The sequence below is a fragment of the Lissotriton helveticus genome, chromosome 9 (genome assembly GCF_964261635.1).
Source record: "Lissotriton helveticus chromosome 9, aLisHel1.1, whole genome shotgun sequence".
Lineage (NCBI taxonomy): Eukaryota > Metazoa > Chordata > Amphibia > Caudata > Salamandridae > Lissotriton > Lissotriton helveticus.
In genome coordinates this window covers 360157100-360170739 of record NC_136070.1, presented here as the reverse complement: position 1 = coordinate 360170739, position 13640 = coordinate 360157100, and the positions used below count along the sequence as shown (strand labels likewise).

The following is a 13640-nucleotide window of genomic DNA, read 5'->3' as shown; positions in this document are numbered from 1 at the left end:
TTACACACGTATGTACAAATCTCGTTCTATCTTCATCCACGGGGTGACAGGGCCATCTACCTATCCATAACATTGCTAATATATACGTACATCGCAAGGATACTTTTTATTACAAATAATCAGCATCTCATAGAATTAGGAGAGGAAGCACTTCAGCTGACACTGAGGGTCCCTGCATGTTGACATCACCACGCAGCTGTCTGACATCTCTGTGTGGGATGTCCAATTCATGACCAAGACAGGGTCATGCATTCTCTCCTGCCAGGTAATGGGGTTAGATTGTCCCTTGGGGGGTATTTTTGGCTTTACACCTACATACACTCTAGACCCACAGAGTACAGTTTGCATAGTAGGAGGATGCATGATTAGTACCTTGTATTATATCCTTGCATATATACACTGTCTTAGCACCATGGTAGAACTATGTCAGCTATTTACTCTTTTTTGGTGCTTGTAATCACTTACATCTGCTTCTGTCTACTGATTATCGCAGCATATGTATTTTATACAAGAATAACATTGGTTCAGTAAATATATTGAGAACGTCCCAGTGTTTATTCTCTGAATATGTCTCTGAGAACAAAAGAGCACAAGTGACTAAGCAAGAAGGTTCTGATCTGTTATCACAATGCAGAGTCGTCAGGGTTGTCCTGTTCAGTGGTTGCCAGAAACCATTCACTCCCTGTTTGGGTTAGGGGGGCTTATGGTGGCACTGCAAGCTAGCGGGTCTCTACGCCAACATATCCTGCAGGGGTGCTTGGAATCAGTCTAGGCACCTCACCTAAAGTTTATGTTGTCCAACAAACGCGCAGGTCCTATGGATTAGTGGGAACAACACAACATGGCACCACCAACGTTGGTTGGGTTCTTATTTAACGGTCTATTTATTTATTTATTTATTTATTGTGATTTATATAGCGCACTATAACCCAGAGGTCTCTAAGCGCTTTGTTAGGATCAGCTAGACAATAAAGAGGATGCATCAGATTCCGATTAGCGGCGGTCCCACGCTTGCTGGAAAAGCACAGTTTTTAATTTCTTACGAAAGGGCATTAAGTTTGTCTCATTGCGGAGTTCCAGCGGTAGTTTGTTCCACATGGCTGGCAGAGTATGTGAAAAAGCACGGCCACCCACCGTGGTCAGTCTGCAGCGCGGTTGAACAAGATAGATGGAGTCAGCCGATCTGAGCACCCTCCCGGGTTTATAGAGGGCCAAGCGTGATTTCAAATAGGTGGGTGCCCTCCCATAGAGAGCTTTATGGACAATGCAAAGCCCCTTGAACATCAACCTCTGCCTAACTGGCAACCAATGAAGTTCCCGCAGGAGAGGGGATGCCCTGGTGTTCCTCGGTTTCTTAAAAATGAGCCTAGCGGCATCATTCATAACCGTCTGCATTCTGTTTAAAAGACTCTGTGGAAGTCCTATGTACAACGAATTGCCATAGTCCAACCTGGCTAGAATCATTGCAGAAACCGCACTCCTTAGTGTAGAAAAAGAGAGCAGCGAGGAAACTTTCCTGAGTTGTCGGAGAAGGCCAATGCAACTGCCCACCACAGCTATGACTTGTTTTTTCATGGACAGCTTACTGTCCACCTGGATGCCCAAGCTCTTGACCACCTCTGCCGGTTCCGGGGGCACGCCCAGCTCCCCAGGCCAGAAACGATCGCACCAAGGGTTGCCCGCGATAGTAATTGGCAACACCTCGGTTTTGTCCGGGTTGATTTTTAGGGAGTTACTGGACATCCAGTTAGCAGTGCTTCTCAGAATGTTTTGCAATCTAACAAAAGCATTCTGGCTATCATCCAATTGGATGATAATCTGAGTGTCATCAGCGTAGTTGTATACCTGACATTCCATTTGATTAAGCATTAGAATCAAAGGCTGCAGGTATAAATTGAACATTAGGGGAGACAGAGCAGACCCCTGTGGAACTCCGCACGTGATCGAGGTTGCGGTGGAAAGCATGTCACCTAATTGCACTCTCTGCATTCTCCCTTGAAGGAAGGAGGTGAACCATGGTCTACCTGAGTAGTTCATTTGTGCTCTCTTAGAGACCCCTACACACCTCCAAACTGGAGACGTCCATGGCGGTAGGGAAATCTGCCTCGGCTGAGGAGGTATACCCTATGTAATGGCTGTAGGTTATTCAAGCTTGTAGGAAAAAACTTCTCACAATGTAGAAACCCTATCTTCATAAATTAATTTACTAAAACTCCTTCTTTCTTCAAACAATGTTCGAAAATTGAGAAATCATTGAAGAGGAAGTAGGAGCTCTAAACAATACAGAAAATTACACACATGCAGTAATTATGAAATTACTATCATATGGTCTACCGTCAAAGGGTGGAGATGTTACCTTTGTGGTTCCAAAGATGATGATGGACGGAGTGCTTGAGCAAATCAAACACTCACCCCCAGTCGACTGATCTGGGTTTAATCCATCATCATTTTTTAGCTCACTCCACCACCCCAGTTCAGACATGGCCATATGCAAATCAGTCTGACCCTGTGCCTCATTGGAACAGTCCAGCCCGAACCGCCAAGCCATGTCTTCCCTGGACCGGAAACAAGCATCCTGGGACCGGTTTCTGGCTAATCAGCTGTCATCAGCCTGCCTAGCTTGAATCCAATGGCAAAGTGAGCAAGGGACTTACGCCTGGGCATACCCTGCCAACTTAGGGCGAACAAAGCGATACCAAAAGGGATGATGGACGGAGCGTTTGAGAAAATGAAACACTCTCCCCCAGTCAACTGATCTGGATTTAATCCATCATCATTCTTTAGCTCTTCCACCACCCCAGTTCAGACATGGCCATATGCAAATCAGTCTGACCCTGTGCCTCATGGGCACAGTCCAGCCCGAACTGCCAAGCATGTCTTCTCTGGACCATTAACAAGCATCCTGGGACTGATTTCTGGCTAATCAGCCGCCATCAGCCAGGCTAGCTTGAATCCAGTGGCAAAGTGAGCAAGGGACCCACGTCTGGGCATACCCTGCCAACTTAGGGCGAACAAAGCGATACCAAAAGGGATGATGGGCGGAGCATTTGAGCAAATCAAACACACACACACAGTCAACTGATCTGGATTTAATCCATCATCATTCTTTAGCTCACTCCACCACCCCAGTTCAGACATGGCCATATGCAAATCAGTCTTGACCCTGTGCCTCATGGGAACAGTACAATCAAAAAAAGGGGGTAAAGCCTACGGAATCGTTACATATCCATCTTATTATCAGAATGGATACCATTAATTGTCCATTCTTTGATGAATAATTTTTCTAAGGAAACAATCATAGGTTTCTTTATTTGGGGTTTCTCTAATTTACGCAGCCATTCAAAAACAAATAATATCCCCGTGTGTATGGTTTAAATATTTATTTTAATTAAACCATTTTTTTTTTATTTGATTACTTATATCTCACATTTAACATAAATATACACAATGTATACATATATACACATACAAACAAACTTCTATATTTACAATTATGCACAATTTTCCTCCAACCAAAACTTCGGGTTCTTTTGCCCAACTTATTCTCAAAAAGGATGTTTATCTTTACAAATATACCCAAAACATTCCTTATTTCGAGATCAACAAAACAAAACAAACAAAAACAAAAACAAAAAGGAGCGTCCAAGGTATAAAACTTTTTAACCTCTCTCCTTCTAGCACTCCTTACAAATCATTATTTCATATTCCAAATCAAGCAAGTTTTTTTTGTATTGGTCCCTTCAAAACAACTGTGTCATGGGAACAGTCCAGCCCAAGGGTATGCCCAGACATGGGTCTCGTACTCACTACGCCACTGGAGTCAAGCTATCCTGGCTGATGACGGCTGATAGCCAGAAACCGGTCCTAGGATGCTTGAGTTCGGTCCAGGGAAGACATGGCTTGGCAGTTCGGGCTGGACTGTTCTCATGAGGCACAGGGTCAAGAATGATTAGCATAGATCCATGTCTGAACTGGGGTGGCTTGGTGAGCAAAATAACAATGGATTAAACCCAAATCTGTGACTGGGGTGAATGTTTTGCCAATGTGCAACATTCCGTCCATCACCTGGTGTGTTTTGCTGTTTGCCCTATGTGGGAAGGGTTAGCCCAGATGTGTGTCCCTTGCTCACTACACCACTGGAGTCAAGCTATCCTGGCTGAAGACGGCTGATAGCCAGAAACCGGTCCTAGGATGCTTGATTCCGGTCCAGGAAAGACTTGGCTTGGTAGTTCGGGCTGGACTGTTCCCATTAGGCACAGGGCTAAGAGTGATTTGCCTATGGCCATGTCTGAACTGGGGTGGCTTGGTGAGCAAAATAACGATGGATTAAACCCAGATCTGTGACTGGGGGTGAATGTTTTGCCATTGTGCAACATTCCGTCCATCATTGTTTTGGTGAAGTCTTTTGTCCCTGAGACTTCAGCAGGAGGCAAGCAAAGGTTCAAGCCCTTGGGGTAATATTCTGCAAGATGATGAAAGTTTTTGGAAAGTTCCTTCTCCTCTCCATGGCACTGAAGATACCACTGTAGGCCAACCCAGCAACATAGTACACTGACTTGGGGGCAGTCCAACTCCTACAGCTTCCTTGGTTCTTCTCCTTGGCAGAGGCTTGTCTTGTTGTTCAAAAGTGATCTAAAGTCTTGGGGTCTGGGTCCCCAATTTTAGACTGAAAAATCCTTTGTCCTCTGAAGGCAGAGGGGCCTGTACCTAGTCCGAACCTTTTCTGTGCAGTCCTGAAGCACTTTGTTTACAGGACTCCTTCTTTCCTTTGACAGGGTAGGCCAGGATCATCAGACACACCACAGGAGATGGAGCCAGCATTGTGGAAGTCAGGCACAGTCCTATTCAGCCCGAGGTGCTACTCCTCCCACACATCTATATGCAGATAGGTATATTCAGCCTTGTGCTGACTCCCCTTTGTCCTGGAGCCACCAAGCCTCTGTCACTCACAAACCAGACATACAATACACAAGCTAGCAGAGGCAGGCTGGATGGTTAGGCAAGAAAATACCTACTTTCTAAAAGTGGTATTTTCAAACACAGAATGTGAAAACCAACTTTACTAAAAGATGTATTTTATCATTCTTGGTTAAGGCATACTAACCTCAAATTTCTACCACGTTTCCTGGGTCAGTTAGAATTATAAGATGTTATAATCAAACTGCCCATTCTGACCTATGGGGACAGGTAGCCTTGCAATAGTGAAAACGAAATAGGCTGTACTTCACTATCAGGTCATGACACACACATCAGTGCATGACCTACCTTGTACATACAATGCACCCTACCCTAGGGCCTACCTTAGGGGTGACTAAAATGTAGCAAAGGGAAGGTTAAGGGATTGGCAGGTGGGTGCACTTGCCAAGTCGACATGGCAGTACTAGACTGCACACCGGCTCTGCAATGGCAGGCCTGAGATACACTTTACAAGCTGCTTCTGTGGGTGGCACAATCAGTGCTGCAAGCACACCAGAAGCATTTGATTTACAGGCCCTGGGCACACATGGTGCACTGTACTAGGATCTGACAAGTAAATCAGATAACCCAATCATGGAGTCACTAATCAATCCATCAATTTAACATAGGGAGCACTTGCACTGGGGCACTGAATAGCAGTGGCACAGTACCCAACGCATCTAAACCAGCAAAACATATCAAAAACAGAGGAGGCAATCAGTGAAAAATGGAAGGGAGACTCATACCAATGGTACCAGGTCTAACATCTGTGCTGTGTTTTGAGGCATCCAGGTAAGTGGTTTTGATGATTGCTTTATTTTGGATTGCGGTGAGGGCTGCGTTTATTGCAGTTTTTGGCGTGGTGATAGTGAGCCAGTTGGTCAGTTTAGTCCTCTGGGTGTTGGGAGAGCTGGCAGAAGGCCTGCAAGGGTAGTAGGGTTTGGGTGGGTCTTGAAGTTTCTGTAGATGCTGGTAAGCTGAAGAATAGAGACAGCTGGGTGCAACGGTCCGGAGAAGGGGTGTAATGCTGAGCTTGGCTCGCACTTAACTCGCCTTGCCACTTTGACATGGGTTTGGCTCGTGAGCTTGACTCGCGTCTACATCACGAGCCAAAGCCTGGGACTAATATTGTTTCCTTTCAAAATGTATATACACGAGCCACGGCCCGTGCTTACAATGTTATGTTTCAAACTACTTCCCTCGCGCATGGACGCCTGAGTCTTTCCGTTTGCCATTGTAACCACCGGCTTCACGGAGACCAGACGTTCATGACGGGTGGAGTTACCTTTATGAAGAATAAACTTCACTTACTGGATTACTGCTTCTTCTTCATTTATAACATATTTTGGCGACGATCGGGAGACTCCACCCCACCCACGCTGATCTTTTTTCCACGATTCAGCACCTCATCAATTGGCAAAAATTTCATTGGTCAGATGAAGCTATCGCTTTCCCAATCAGCGGAGTTGCTTTCCTAAACGTCTTCTACCAGCAACTCTCATTGGGCGGTTTCAATCTACTTCAACACGAACAACCTCATTGGTTATTCCTTCGTGAAACTTTATTGAGGTATCGTGTGAAGACTGTTGACAAGACACGATGACAAGGTACTGTTTTATTTAAAAATATCCCTTGGATTAAGCAAAACAACAACGATACGCACGTTGTAATTGAAAACATTGCGTGTCACTCCAGCGACACGCACGCTTTCGACATACAACGCTTTTGTTACACAATTACATTTAAACACTTATGCGTGTCATCTTCAACGATACGCACGTTATTGTTAGACCTAAATTTAACCATTGCATGTCATAGTGAGAACTACAGTTAACCATTAAGTGTCTTTTCAGCGTATCACAGCAGCGATACGCACGCTTTTAACTTAAATTAGCATATTTACAATGTTATAGAAATAGCATATGTACAACGTTATTAATGAGTTGAGAAACTTAAACTCCTTATTCAAATCACATATACTCATTTTAAAGCTGAATACTTTGGTAGTATTAATTGTGATTTTAATATTTATAAACCTTTTACTCCTGCATTGACTTTGAAAATGGCTAATAACCAGTGGCATCATATTACCCAACCCCCACCTTTCCTGGACAAACCAGGCACTCCTAACATAATTTGGTCTGAGTGGTTCGGATTATTTGAGAACCATTTAGTTGCTATTGATGCCGCTGATTATTCTGACAAAAGAAAGTTCGCTATTCTCTTTGGTTGTTTGGGACAAGCTGGCCAACGAATCTTCAAAAGTATCGTTCCTATAGCACCCCCCATTGTACAAGATGAGAGTGGGGATAATCCTTGGAACATATACACTGAAGCCATCGCAAGATTAAAAAAACAATTTTGTGATGAACCTAACATTATGCTAGAGAGACACAATTTCTATGCCAGAAAACAAAAAGAAAATGAGAAAATGGAAGAATACATCGCTGCACTCAGAGTATTAGCGATTACTTGCAATTTCGAACCATCCCCTGATAAATTTATTAGAGACCAGTTCGTATTTAATTGCGCTTCAAGGAAGATTAAGCAGAGAATTCTGGGATGCAAGAATCCATCCTTAACCGAAGTCATAGACCTTGCTCTTAGCATTGAACGTTCTACACTAACCAGCAAAGTTGTGATGGATCAACCAAAACAAGGAATAAATACTATAGACTGTCATGACTCTGATGAAGAAGAAACTCTGTGTGCCATTTCTAATAAAAACAGAGTTCAATACAGTAAAAATACCCAAAAGAAAAAAACATTCTTTTGTTACAGGTGCGGATCAAAAGACCATACTGGAAACGCTCCAAATTGTCCAGCACTCAAGAAGCGGTGTTCAATTTGTAAAAAAATTGGACACTTTCAAGGGGTTTGCAGATTCGCCAAGAAGCCCCCCAATGTTAATATGGTAGACTTTGATGCATGTTCTGAATCTTTTAAGAACATTGTTGTAACTCTTGATTCTAATGGTGATATTGATTCCATTAAGGGTCCTCTATGCACAGCTATTATTGATAATGTTCACCTTCAAGTCATGGCAGATTCAGGCTCCCCGTATACTATTCTTAGAGATTCAACCTTTTATGAAAAATGGGACAAAAGAATTGAATTGATTGAATCTGATGTTAACCCACTTGCATTTGGTGAGAAAAATATCAACATGCTTGGGTATTTCGAAGGATTGGTCCAATGTCTGGGGAGAGAGACCGTCACTAAAATTTATGTAGCAGAAAAAGGTAAAGACATCGTGAGCTGGAAAGATTTAGCCAGGATGGGCCTTTATTTAGTACCCGGTGATGAGAATCCCATCAAAGTTGGGAAATTACCTACTGTTAAAACTGATTTACCCATTGCTGTAGTTGATAATCATAATACAGAGGTACAAGAAATTATATCAGAATTTAAACCGGTGTTCAAAAAAATGGTAGGGAGTGTCAAAGGATTTGAACACAAGATTAGACTGATACCCGGAGCTCAACCAATAACACATAAAGTTAGAGCAGTTCCACTGAGCGTCAGGTCAGAGTTAAAAATAATGTTGGATGATTTGTGTAAACAAGGTATCATTTCCCCCATCAATTCCTCACAATGGGTCGCACCAATTGTAGTCGCACGTAAAAAGACAGGTGAAATCAGATTATGTGCGGATTTACGCTCATTAAATAAGAACATTATTATTGACTGTCACCCAATTCCAAGAATCCACGAGCTTCTGGCTAACATAGGCGACGCTAAATGGTTTTCATTGATCGACCTGAGGTCAGCATACCATCAGGTGCCTTTAGCGAAGGAGTCCCAAGAACTTACTTCTTTTATTACTCCATTCGGAGCTTTCAAATTCCTTCGCCTCCCTTTTGGTTTAGCGTCTGCTGGAAGCGTTTTCCAGAAGCTGATGGATGTGTTGTTCCAAGGAATGACGGGTGTACAGGCATACTTAGATGATATCTTAATATTTGCCAAAACGTTAGACGAACATAACATTATCCTCAGGAATGTGCTTTCAATTTTGATGTCTAAAAATATGACAGTACACTCAAATAAATGCAAATTTGCAGTTAACAAGATTGATTATCTAGGACATACAGTTTCTGACCAAGGTATCACTCCCAAGTTTTCAGTCATTAGAGCCATTGAGGATGCAAAACCCCCTCCTGATAAAGACGCCTTACGTTCCTTCCTTGGACTAGCAGAATATTATGCAAGGTTTGTCCAGTCATACTCACAACTAGTTGAACCTTTAAGGAAACTTTTGAGGAAAGGGTCTAGTTTTGTTTGGACTCAGGAGTTAGACAAAGTTTTTTGTGAGATCAAGAAGTTAATTATTTCTGCAAAAGCCATACATGCCTTTAGGGAGGATGCCATCTCCGTTATCACTGTGGATGCAAGTATTTCAGGCCTAGGGGCAGTACTTACACAGAAGGTTGATGGTCAGGAACAAACTGTGGCGTTTGTGTCTAGGGCACTTAAAGAATTCGAACAGAGATATAGTACTATCGAGAGGGAAGCCCTGGCTTGCGCATGGGCAGTCCACAAATTTAAAATGTACATTTGGGGTAGGAGATTCGAGTTGGTCACGGATCACAAACCATTAATTTACATCTTTAATAAATCCAATTCAGCGTCCATGTCAGCACGACTGATGAGAATAGTCTCAAAGTTGCAAGAGTTCAACTTTTCTGTTAAGCATATTGTTGGTGGCAAGAATTTTCGGGCTGATTGCCTATCTAGAATGGCTATGGACAAGGATGATGAGGAGGATTTTCTTGTGGAGGATGTCGAATGCGTAACCTTTGTAGATGCAGTAGATGAAATTAGTGATGTGATTTCCGAGAAGGATTGGAAAGAAGCCACTACCTTAGACAATGTGTTGTTAAAAGTTATCGATTTTACCACCCGTTGCTGGCCTGAACCTAGAAGTTTGAGCGGCGATCTACGCAGTTTTGCTCAAATTTCTGAGGAACTGTCTATTGAGAACGGCGTAGTACGAAGGGGTGAGAAATTTGTCCCACCTTTTAAATTGAGAGAGTCTATTATTAATAAAGCCCACCAAGGGCATTTGGGGACAACTAAAACCTCCATGCGCATTAAACAACATTATTGGTGGCCCGCAATAGATATACAGGTTAAAAATTTGATTGACTCTTGCCCGGAGTGTTTATTATCCGACAAACATTGGCGCACATTGAAAATCCCTCTTCATCCGACGGTTTTCCCTAACTCTCCCTGGGAGAAAGTTGGAATAGATTTTTCAGGGCCATATTCCATTCTCCAACAAGAGAATAAGTACATTATTCTTTTGGTGGATTATTTTTCAAAGTGGATGTACTTTGATTTTGTTAAATCTCCCGATTCAGATTCCACCATAACCTTTCTCAAGAAAGTGTTTGAATTAGAGGGATCTCCCAAATTTATTGTCACAGATAACGGGACTCATTTTGTCTCGGATAAAATGTGCAAATTTTTGGAAAAATTGGACATTAAACAACTCAAAGTCTCTCTTTATTCTCCAGCGTCGAATGGTCTTGTCGAGAGGGGGAATAAAGTGATCAAAGAGGATGTCCAGACAGCGATTTCTTGCGGTTACAGTGTAGATGAGTTCATAAAACAAAAAGTTTGGCACTATAATACCTCCCCTCATTGCGTAACTGGGGTCACCCCATTTTCATTACTGAGAGGTAGAGAGAATCGTTCTGTTTTATTTCCTTCCTGGTTGCACCAAGACTCTACCAGTAAAACTATTGATTTAGATTCTGTCAAGAAAACTGTTCTAGAAAAACAATGTCAAATGAAGTTACAGTATGATGGCACCTCTGATGGTAAATTGGTAGACCTGCTGGCAGGTGACTGGGTTTTAATCAAGAACCCAGGTAGAATAATTAAAGGACGTTCAAAATTTTTTGCACCTGTTCAGGTAATTAGAGTGAGTAAAGGAGCAGCCTTTCTGGGGAAAAAGGGTTGGTGGAACAAACGCCAGTTAGTGAAAGTCTCTGATCACCAAGCAGAAATTATCAAAAATAGGAAATATAATGATAAATCTGATAATTTGGATTGGAGTTTTTGGATGGATGCGCCTTCTGTTTCTGGTGTCCCTAACCATTCTTACTCACAAAACCCTCATTCGTCAGAGCAACTTCATGGGGAGGGTTCACTGGATCCTCCAAACGTTATCATTAACCAAGATACCCCTATTCACACGAAAGTTTCTTCTTTCGGCAGGCACATCAGGGCTCCTGAGAGGTATAACGAATTCATTAAATTCTAGATTTTGTCCACTTGTATTAAGCACATATAAATTTCCTGTGTTTTCTCTTTTTTTTTAATTTTGTTGTAAGGGGGAAGGTGGTGTAATGCTGAGCTTGGCTCGCACTTAACTCGCCTTGCCACTTTGACATGGGTTTGGCTCGTGAGCTTGACTCGCGTCTACATCACGAGCCAAAGCCTGGGACTAATATTGTTTCCTTTCAAAATGTATATACACGAGCCACGGCCCGTGCTTACAATGTTATGTTTCAAACTACTTCCCTCGCGCATGGACGCCTGAGTCTTTCCGTTTGCCATTGTAACCACCGGCTTCACGGAGACCAGACGTTCATGACAGGTGGAGTTACCTTTATGAAGAATAAACTTCACTTACTGGATTACTGCTTCTTCTTCATTTATAACAAGGGGTTACTCTGTCAGAACTTGCTGCCAGGGAGATTAAGTATTTCACTATGGCAAAGATTTCCTTGAGCTGTTGGTGCTGCTACTGAGTGAGGTGATTGCTAGTCAGTGAGCCCAGAGTGTTTGGTGGCTCTGATTCGCTGATGGTTGCATCAGAGGATGGATTTGTAAGTGTTTTTGTCAGTGATGTTCTGACTATGTCTCTGTCTACGTTCAAGTTGTTTGCAGTGGGGTTTGGTGAGCCTGGGCTCTTCTATGTACCTGCTTGCCTGCAGTCAGGTTCTCATGGCTTTGTCGACATTGAGAGGAGCAAGGATATTTGCACAGGTGGTAATTTAGGCGTTGAAGATGGAGATGGATTTGTGGAGATTGTTGTTGTGTCGAGACCAGTTGTGTAGGTTTTCAGAAAACCTTGGATACTGCTGAGATCTTGTTACATTCCCTTTATGAAGATTTGGTGATGATGTTTCTGTTGTGGTGTCAGATGGCAATGCTGGAGTTGATGAGGGTCAGACGAGGTGATCATTGTGTGCTTGTCTACTGTGATGTTGCTTGCTAAAGCTCGTGAAGATAGGGCCCTGTCAGTGTCTGGGGCCTTCCACTAACTGGTAGAGCCCAATGTTGGAAAGGTCCAGGAGAAAGTTGGTCATGTTGGGATCAGGGATGTCCTCCTGGAGGTAGTTCAGCTCACTAAGGAGGATGAAGGCATTAGGAACTAAGATCATTGTGGTGAAAACGTCCGGAATGGGCCTACTGAAGTTGACGGGCGGTCAGGGAGTTTGAGAGATGAGGGTGCAACTCATGGTGTAGTTTACAGTGATGAGGAATTAGTAAGTCAAGTGTTCTACGTTGCTGGTGGTGCTTTCCAAGGTGGGGGAATATGATGGACTCTTTGAAATTGATAGAGATTTCACCTCTGGTTTTGTTTATTTCTGTCCTTTCTTGTGATCTTGTATCTGAAGGAGACGGGGGCCAACAAGGGAGTCCTCTTGGTTTTCGTCAGGAAGAGTAGGTCTGGTGAGCGGTTAAGTAGCAGATCTCCAATTATGGTGGTGTGTTTGGTGAAGGATCAAGTATTGAGGAGTATGCAGACCAGGGAGTGGTGTAGCGTTGTGGGGGTCAGGTGTGTGTGTGGTTAAGTGTATTATGTGATTGGGGAATGAGTTGGGTGTGGAAGGTGCTTATGAAAAGGCAAATAGAAGATAGCACAGGAGAACACACCTTCAGAGGCATAGTGCGTAGTGATGGGGTGAGGTGGGTGTCGGAAGAACCAGGGGTTCTGGTTCTGGCAGCGGATGCAGCACAGAAGGGCACTGATGATCTTTTATTCGGTGTGTTCGGCACGCAAGAGGTATTTCCATTGCACATGCGTGCTGCCCATCTGTGCTGCAGCCTCAAATAAACTAAGACTGAAGTTTGTGCAGCCCTGTTGAGCCTGGAGCCAGATTTAATTTCCAGATTGCACACTGTCTTGAATGGAATATTTAAGCCACCTATAACACTAGACCAACAAGATTCCACCCTTAAATCAAGTTATGGCATTTTCTTACCATGACCTCAGTTTTGTCTGCTAATAGTTCCACCTCCAGTCCTATGCAAAGCTCTTGCTTTGCCTGAATTGCTCAGTGGATGACACCAAACCTTCAGCCTAACGACAAGACGTAGGTGTCGATTCTGTGTGGAATTATCAAACTATATTGATTCACGTTGAGTCCTTCCACTGCTGTATGTAACATCAAGTGCACAGAATAAGTTGTTCCACACTCTTTAATCTGTCTGATAAGCCACACATGATTTGGTGGTTAATGTTCACCGAGGAATACTGTTTGCTGAAAGCTGAGTGTTTTTCCAGGTATAAAGCACATCCCTTAGATGAGCCTAGACTTTGTGAAGTCGAGTGGAACTTTCAATACTTACCGTAAGCTTTCATTTCTTTTTATTTTCAGTTTTTGTTTGTCTCTGTTTTTTTCTATCAAATGTCTTTAGTTTTTTTGCTGTATGGTTTATGCTACATT

The 13640-nt window shown here is 43.0% G+C and overlaps 1 protein-coding gene across 2 annotated transcripts in view; it reads left to right on the top strand.

Annotated features, from left to right (window-relative positions):
* Positions 1–13640, top strand: part of LOC144781330 (alpha-1-antitrypsin-like) — a 183012-nt gene that overhangs the window by 12133 nt on the left and 157239 nt on the right. Inside the window, exon 1 of one of the 2 annotated variants that reach the window (XM_078660105.1) lies at positions 13409–13543. The exons of the other annotated variant lie outside the window; for it this stretch is intronic. The gene's annotated coding sequence lies outside the window, so the exon portion shown is untranslated. Of the gene's footprint in view, positions 1–13408; positions 13544–13640 lie in introns of those variants that run through there. 2 annotated transcript variants of the gene reach the window in all.